The sequence below is a fragment of the Stenella coeruleoalba genome (assembly GCF_951394435.1).
Source record: "Stenella coeruleoalba genome assembly, chromosome: 3".
Lineage (NCBI taxonomy): Eukaryota > Metazoa > Chordata > Mammalia > Artiodactyla > Delphinidae > Stenella > Stenella coeruleoalba.
Window position 1 is genome coordinate 154,595,355 of NC_137148.1, and position 9,528 is coordinate 154,604,882.

Here is a 9,528-nt window from a genome sequence, read left to right on the forward strand (position 1 = left end):
TGATATGGATACTGCAGGCCCGACCATCTGGCCTGCAACCTCATTAGAGACCTCAAGCCAGACCATCCCGCTAAGCTGCTCCTGAATTCTTGAACCTCTGAATTTGAGAAAATCCTAATTGATTTTTGTTGTTTTAGGCCATAAATTTTAGGATGATTTGTTACCCAGCATTTGATAACTAATACAGATAAATTGATTACTGATTCTTTTATTTGCGAACCTGGATCCTAAAACTAGAGATACCCTCAAGAATTCTCAGTTACATTCACCAATTAAAACCAATTTGAATGGACTTCCATCGCTTTCAAAGAAGTCCTGACTGATACAAAGTAATTTGTGGGAAATGAAGTGAAGACAGAATGCAGCGATTCCTTAATTCTGCTGGAAGAAAGGTAGGCCATGGAAGACTTCCTGGAACAGAAACACAGCAACAGGTCGGCAGGAGTAGAGGCACCACTTCAACAATTGTTTTCAAAAGTTGATGTGACAGCTATTGGGACTTCCCTGGTGGTCCAGTAGTAAAGAATCCGCCTTGCAATGCAGGGGGCACTGGTTCGACCCCTGGTCGGGGAACTAAGATCCCACATGCCGCGGGGCAACTAAGCCCGTGCGCCACAACAACTGAAGCTCGCGCGCCTCAACTAGAGAGCCTGCGTGCTGCAAACTACAGAGCCCACACACCCTGTAGCCTGCATGCCACAACTAGGGAGTGAAAACCCACACGCCACCACTAGAGAGAAGCCTTCACACTGCAACGAAGAGCCTGCTCGCTGCGAGGAAATATCCCGCATGCCGTCACTAAGAACTGACACAGCTAAAAAGAAAATTTTTTAAATTCAAAAACGGATTTGGGCTTCCCTGGTGGCGCAGTGGTTGAGAGTCCGCCTGCCAATGCAGGGGACACGGGTTCGTGCCCCATCCGGGAAGATCCCACATGCCGCGGAGCGGCTAGGCCCGTGAGCCATGGCCGCTGAGCCTGCACATCCAGATCCTGTGCTCTGCAACGGGAGAGGCCACAAAAGTGAGAGGCCCACGTACCAAAAAAAAAAAAAAAAAAAAAAATTAAAAAACTGATTAAACAAAAAAAGTTGATGAGACAGCTACTAAGACTATGATGAGGGCCATGGTAAGGGACCTCCCTGGTGGTCCAGTGGTTAAGACTCCACACTCCCAGTGCAGGGGGCCCAGGTTCGATCCCTGGTCGGGGAACTAGATCCCACATGCCACAACTAAAAGATCCTGCATGCTGCAACTTAAAAAAAAAAAAAGATCCCACACGCTGCAATGAAGATCCTGTGTGCCACAACTAAGACCCAGTGCAGCCAAATAAATAAATAAATATTAAAAAAAAGACTGTGATGAAACTGAAACTGTGAGCTGTATAGATGAGATCATTAAAATGAAAGCATCTTCGTCAGTTCTTTTTTTTTTATATAGCATTTTTAAATTTATTCATTTATCTTTGGCTGCGTTAGGTCTTTGTTGCTGCGCATGGGCTTTCTCTAGTTGCGGTGAGTGGGGGTTACTCTTCGTTATGGTGCATGGGCTTCTTTTTTTTTTTTTTAATTTATTTATTTATTTTTGGTTGTGTTGGGTCTTCATTTCTGTGAGAGGGCTTTCTCTACTTGTGGCAAGCAGGGGCCACTCTTCATCGCAGTGCGGGGGCCTCTCATTGTCGTGGCCTCTCGTTGCGGAGCACAGGCTCCAGACGCACAGGCTCAGTAGCTGTGGCTCACGGGCCCAGTTGCTCCGCGGCATGTGGGATCCTCCCAGACCAGGGCTTGAACCCGTGTCCCCTGCATTGGCAGGCAGACTCTCAACTACTGCACCACCAGGGAAGCCCGCATGGGCTTCTTGTTGTGGTGGCTTCTCTTGTTGTGGAGCACGGGCTCTAGGTGCACGGGCTTCAGTAGTTGTGACTTGCGGGCTCAGTAGTTGTGGCTCGCGGGCTCCAGAGCACAGGCTCAGTAGCTGTGGTGCATGGGCCTAGTTGCTCCGCGGCATGTGGGATCTTCCCAGACCAGGGCTTGAACCTGCATCCCCTGCATTGGCAGGCGGATTCTCAACCACGGCACCACCAGGGAAGCCCCCTTTGTCAGTTCTTGATTGCAGTTCTTGAATACAGTCCATGGCCCAGAGCTGCTCCCACGTTGGCTCCTTCCTCCTGATGAGAAGCCAGCTCTCCCTCCAAATGGAAGGGGCCTTTTAATTTATTTTATTTATATTTATTTTGGGCCACGTTGGGTCTTCGTTGCTGCGCGTGGTCTTTCTCTAGTTGTGGTTAGCGGGGCTACTCTTCATTGCGGTGCGCAGGCTTCTCATTGTGGCAGCTTCACTTGTTGTGGAGCACGGGCTCTAGGCGCATGGGCTTCAGTAGTTGTGGCTCGCGGGCTCTAGAGCACAGGCTCAGTAGTTGTGGTGCATGGGCTTATTTGCTCCACAGCATGTGGGATCTTCCCAGACCAGGGCTTGAACCCGTGTCCCCTGCACTGGCAGGCATATTCTTAACCACTGCGCCACCAGGGAAGCCTGGAAGGGGCCTTTTAAACAGGTCTTCACAATGAATAGGGCTTTGTAGGTGGGAAAGGGAGAGAACAGCTTCCAGGCAGAGTGAGTACTACAACTTCACAGAAACCTGAATGTAGCATGTCAAATGAAGAATGTGATGAGCACAGGGTGCTTTGTAGGGAATGTGAGATGAGGCATCCAGTCTGTTGGGACTGGAGATGGACATTCATGGGTATTTGGATGTTCAACATCTATTCCCCCTTCCTCTTCCTCTAGTCTCCCAGTTTCTATTTGGGGTCACCCCTCCCCCATTGTGTGGGGGAAGGGAAATTTCTAGTGATCACCTCCCACTCTGGAAGCCTAATGGACCAGATCACCCTCTCCCTATATTAACATAGTCAGAGGGGCCTAAACGTGGCCAATGGGCACTCTCTCCCAGGACTCTGAATCCTGAACAGGCCACCCAAGGATGGTGAAAAGAGCTGGGGTTGGAAGTCTGCCATTGCACCAACTGTGCCCCGACCAGATTGTCCCTGCTACATGGCATAAGTCAGGATGCCTTCCAAAAGCCAAGCTTAAGTAGCAAGGAAATTCAAATGCATCATTTCATATCATAAGAGATCTAGAGTGAAGGGGCTCCAGGAACAGTGCTTTCAGTGGTTTAACAATGTCATCAAGAACCCATGTTCCTTCTTCTTTTTGTTTACTATGGTCCTCAGTGTGTATACTTTCAGGCTGATTCCCTCATGGTCACAAGATGGCTGCCACAGCTCCAAGAATCACATCTAAACTCCAGTGAAGAGGAACCTTCCCTTCCAGTAGATCTTTCTTAGAAATGAGGAAACCTTCCTCCCCCCAAAATCCCAAGAAGACCTCCCCTCATGGCTCAATGGCCACAACTGGGTTACCAGACACTCCTAAACCAATCTCTGGCAAGGGTAAGGGGATCTCCTGTCTTAGGCCAATCAACCCTGGAGCCAAGTCAGGCTGTGAGGTAAAGTAGCCACAGAAACAGAATTGGGACTCTGCAAAAGAGGAAGGGGAGTGGTATTGGATATTAGGTAAACAACCAAAGTGTCTGCTGTAATTCCTGCTTCCTTATCCTCTAGTGGCCCTTAATTCCTTCTTATTTCCAAGCCTGTTCCTTCTAGTTGATGCTATGAACCGCTGAGGGCATTCCCATAAAGTAAATTCCCTTTTGTTTAAGTAGCTAGAGCCATTTTCTGTTGCTTGCAGCCAAGGCCTTTCACTCTCCCTTATCCCTCAAGTCTAACCAGCCTCCAAGTTCTGTTCATTACACTGCCCACATATTTCTCAATTCCCTCCACTTCTCTCCATTCCCACTGCCTCTTTCTTTGACTTCCGTAAAATTAAAGGTATATACAGTGGCGGAACATAATTTGAGAACCTCTGGTGGACATCTGTCATTTCCCTTCTTTAGCATTCATTCTCCCTTTATCTAGTAAGAGCCCTCAATGTTCCTTTGGGGAGGGGCCCATTCCCCCTTCCATCAAGTGGATATAAGAAAGATTACCCCATCCCTCAGCTGAGGGTGGAGTGGGCATGTGATCCAGACCTGGTCAATTAGAACACTGCCTCTTTAGGAAAACTCAGGGTGCTAGATCCCTTATTCAAAGAGGAACATTTCTCATATTTGTTATTCTAGTTTATTTTCATTTAAAATCTTTTAGGTTAAGTTTAAGCTTTTTAAGAGTTAGTTTTGGAAATTGAAACACATTACTAATACTGTAGGAATTGGTGAGGACTTGACTTAAAACTTTCTTTGTATTGTGATTTCCTTTTGGGTGTATTTTGCTAAATGAAACTTGTTAAATTTTTTGTTAACTAAATTTTTTTCTTAAAATAAAGAGACTTTTTCACAATGAAAAAAAAAAAAACCTGCCTCTTTCTGTCCTCAGTGACTGGTTCAAAATGAACACCTGACCCAAATCAAACCAATGAGAGGCAACCCCGGGATTTTTGCTGGAATCAAGATAGAGCCTTTCTCTTTCTATAAAAGTTGCCATGTTGGTAGGAAGTGACCTTGAAGCTGCTGGCAGCCGTGTTTAGCATCTCAGAAACTGCCTGAGAATAAACACAACACTTTAAAAGCCAAGTCAGAATATGGGAAAGACAAATTTTGAGTGACACCATTTGAGACCTGGGATGCAATGACACTTGAAATCAGAACCACCACCTATACTTTTCAGTTACTTAAACCAATAAATTCTGGTTTTTTACTTAAGCCGGTTTTAGTTGCAACCAAAAGTCTTAACTGATGCAAGCAAGAATTCATGCATCGTTACCAGGAAGTTGCTAAAACAAAACAAAACCGCTAGTGATCAGCTCTGTAAGTAAGTCAGTAGCTTAAAGAATAGGAAAACAATGACCTTAGAAGCAGGGACTGGAGGGAAAAAAACAGCAACGAACTTCAATCAGGAAACCTTCAAATCCCGTCTTGAACCTCAAATCACTACCAAAACCTCAAATCACTACCAACCCCTGGTGTGACCATGGGTCAGGGGCTAAGTTTTTCTGAACCTAAAGAGGCCACACCTCTTTAGGGAGGGGATGGCAGTCACACCATCTGGCAGGCTTGTAGAGATGCTTGAATGGGAATGCATGTGAAAGGGCAGAGCCTGGCATATGGTTGGGGCTCAGTCTATAGGAGTTTACAAAGAAACTTTCCCATGTGGACACCCCCCCACCTCAGCAATTTCTACATGCGTGCCCAGTTCCCCCTGAACATCTGGGTCCCTTCCATCAACTGCTTTGGATCAGAGCAGAAAGGCACCATCTCCTCACCCTGGTTTCTGTCTTTCCATACCTGGGGTGTCAGTCTGTGGGATGAGAAGGGAGAAACCATCAAGTTCCTGCTCACAGGTTCCTGGATCCACAGACACACACAGACCCCACTCCTCTGTAGCAGAGACTTGGGGGCGTACATTTCAAGAGGTGGCAGAACTGCCTATTCAAAGACAAGTTTAGGGGGTCAGAAGGTACCCAGCCCATCATCCTTCATTCCTCTCAGTCAGTGGCACCATTTTTATCCCAGTCATTCAGGCCACCACCATGGAACATTTGTACAAATGGAAGCCACTCCTTCCTCCAGACCAGTGCTGCCTGTCAGAACTTCGGCAATGATGGAAATATTCTCTACCTGTGTTTTCCAATACAGTAGCCATTAGTCACATGTGGCTATTAAGCACTTGAAAAGTGGCTAGTATGACTGAGGAACTGAATTTTCATTTTATTTAATTTTAATTTAAATAGCCACACGTGGCCAGTGGCTACTGTACTGGACAGTGCAGCTCCACAGTGTGACAAGAGGGAGAGGTGTATGAAATACTGTTGGAGAGCTACACAGGCCCAGATCGAGTTGGGCCCTGGTAGGCCAAGGGGAAGAGTTTGGGTTTTATTTTTAAGTGTAATGGGAAGTTAATTATCTACTACAGCTAATAAGAGATGACAAATTGCTCCCAAATTTAGCGGCTTAAACTACAAACATTTACAGGCATACCTCATTTTATTTCACTTCAAAGATAGTGCGACTGGGGTAAGGTCCACTTCCAAGTTCATTCACAAGGCTGTTGGCCTCAGGTCCTTCTTGACTGTTGGCCAGAGACCTCAGTTCTGGCCATGTAGGCCTCTGCATAGAGCAACTCCCTTGAGGGTGAGCCAGCAAGGGGGTGAGAAGGCACCTAAAACAGAAGCCACAGCCTTTTAGTAACCTGATCTATGAAGTGACATTTCAACACTTTGGCTGCATTCTTTTCACTAGAAGTAAGTCATTAGGTCCAATCCATGCTTGAGGAAAGGGGATCACATCAGGGGGTGAATATCAGGAGGAGGGATCATTGGGGTCATCTTAGAGGCTGCCCACCCCAGGAAGCCACCGGGGGGTTCTGAGCAGGAGAGTGACAGGACCCGGTTGATTGTTTCTAAAATAAGCAATAGAGTCACATGATACAAGATTAAAGTCCAAAAGCCTATAAGGGGACTTCCCTGGTGGTCCAATGGTAAAGAATCTGCCTGCCAATGCAGGGGACGCGGGTTCGATCCCTGGTCAGGGAACTAAGATCCCACATGCTGCGGGGCTACTGAGCCCTTGCACCTCAACTAGAGAGCACGCGCGCCACAACTAAAGAGCCCACCTGCCCTGGAGCCCGCACGCCACAACTAGAGAGAAGCCCACGCACCACAACAGAAAAAAGATCCCGCATGCTACAACAAAGACCTGACACAGCCAAAAATAAAAATAAATAAATAAATACAAATCATTTAAAAAAACAAAACAAAACAAAAAACTGAAACAAAGGGTATAAGATGAAAAGCCCCCCTCCAGCCCTGTCCCCAGCCACTTAACTCCCCCTTCCTATAGGCAACCAATGTTCCCATACCTCATGTGGCCTTCCAGAGTGGGGTCTATGCGTACAGAAGCAGATTCATCTGTAGGAGTTAGTGTTGTTCACTAAATATTTCCAATTCTATTCTCCTTCCAGGCGTACAGTCGTTATTCCAGAATCTATTTCTCTGTAGCAAACCACTCACAACTTAGTGGCATAAAACACCAACTTATTAGGCTGATGGATTTTGCGGGTTGGGAATTCAGACAGGACACAGCAGGGATGGCTGTCTGCACCACAATGCCAGGGGCCTCAGCTGGGGCCGATGGGAATGCCCGGGAGCTGGAATCACCCAGGGGCTTCTTTGCTCAACTGTCTTGTGCTCTAGGTGGGACAACTGGAAGGCTGGGCTCAGCTGGAACTGTCAACCATAGCAGAGCAATGACCAATCTACACGTGAACAATCTATTCAGTGTGGGCTTATCACATCACAGCACAGCTGATGAGCCTGAAGGAACATCCTGAGAGAACAAGCATTGCAAGAAACCCAGGCTCCATGGCCTTTTGTGACCTGGCCTCAGATCTCATGTGTATCACTTCCACCATATTCTACTGATGACAAGAGTCACTAAAGCCAGGCCAGAAGTAAGGACAGGGAAATGAGAGCCCACCTCTTGCTGTGTGGGTGGCAAGGTCACACTGCAGAAATGCCTGTGGGATGGGAGTGTATTGTTACATTCATCTTTGGAAAATACAATCTCCCACAGTAGTGTCGGACCTCCACACCCTTCTCAACTTAGTTGTGGCCATGTGGTTGCCTTAACCAATGAAATGTGAGCAGAAGTGACTTGTGTCACTTTCAGATGCAAGCTTTAAGGGCCATCATATGATTCCCCACATTTCCTTTTACTGCCTGACATTGCAGAAGCGCAGATTGACAGGGAGTCTCTAGTGTCCTGGGTCCCTGAGTGACTACTCCTAGTGGAGCCTCCCAACTTCCCAACAACCTGCACTGGACACAAGGTGTACCTGAGAAGTTAACTTTTGTTGCTTTAAGTCACTGAAATTTGGGGATTGTTTGTTACTGCAGCATAACCTAGCCTATCCTGACCTTTTGTATACAACTACTAGCAAACCCTACCCACTGTTCTGTACTTTGCTTTTTTCAATTTTTTTAAGATTTTTTAAATATTTATTTAATTTATTTATTTGGCTGTGCCAGGTCTTAGTTGCGGCATGCAGGATCTTTTAGTTGAGGCATGCGGGATCTAGTTCCCTGACCAGGGATTGAACCCAGGCCCCCTGCATTGGGAGCATGGAGTCTTAGCCACTGGACCACCAGGGAAGTCCCACTTTTTTTATTTAACAATATATCTTGGAGATTGTTTATATCAGTACATGAAGAGCACCCCGACAGTTTTTTTTTTAAAGCTACGTAGTATTCCTGTACAGGAAAGGACCAAATTTTACTTAACTAGTCCCTATTAAGGACAATTAGTACATTTGGTGTTTTTGGACAATGCTGCAGTGAACAACCTTGAACATTCATTTCTTATTTTGCTTGAGTGCAATTATATTTGTAGGATAAACCCTAGAAGTGCATATGTCAGACGAATGGTGGCAGACTTCCCTTTTAAAAAGGATCACTTTGGTCATAGCTAGAGAACGGGTTGAAGAGTCAGAACCCAAGAGTTGTGTGTGATACCATCCCCTCCTCACCCCATATCAATCACCAAGTCTTATTCATTGGAGCTCTGTGATAGCTCTCAACCTGGCCACTTGTCTGCACCCACTGGCCACTGCCCCAGCACAGTGCATCATTCCTCTCTCCAGTGATTCCTATTAAAAGGGCCTCCCACCTGTCTTACTCAGGATACTTGGCTCTAAACAATGAAGCTGATTCTGGGTAACTTAGGCAGACAAGGAACTGATTGGATGCTCTTGGGTGCTTGCTGAATTTCCCTACCCCAGGAAGGGCCTGGCTCGACCACCTCCCCCTCTTCTTCCACTGCCACCATAATGAACCCTAAATGGTCCTCTGATGTCTTATGTTAATCACTTGCTTTGGATTTCAAAGACGTGCTTGCAAACATTGGAAACGCTCCAGGTACCAGGGACCTTAGAGAGGAAATTCTGCCTCCTCTCTGATTTCCCTAGTGGAAAGCAGGGCCTGCCTCTGCATTTTATAGGTTTCCTCCCAAAGGGGAGGGGTGTTCAGATGCTGGGCGTCAAAACAATCGGTGTTTACAAGTCAGCCTAGGCCCCTCTCTCCCCACCCTTCACCTCACCCCTAGCACAGTGTGGCTGAGTCAGCAAATATGATCAAACTGCTCCCTGGTTTAGCACACCCTGGACAGCTCCCCACTACTCTCAAAATGAAGTCCAGACTCCTTACCTAGCTTCCAAGGACCTCCCTGATCCAGGCCTCTTCAAGGCCTCCCCATGCACACCACAATGTGTACCTGAAAGTCTAGTTCAATGCTCTGCCCTCAGGTGCCAAATGCATGAGCCCTTAACCACCTTCCTCTACAGAACTCTGAACATGTGCTAGCCCTCTAGCCAGAGGCTCTTTCCCTCCCACTCCAGTTACCTCTGAAACCTGCACATTCTCACTTAACTCTCAGATCTCACTTAGACACAACACCCTTCACTGGGTGAGGTACCTGCCCTTTGT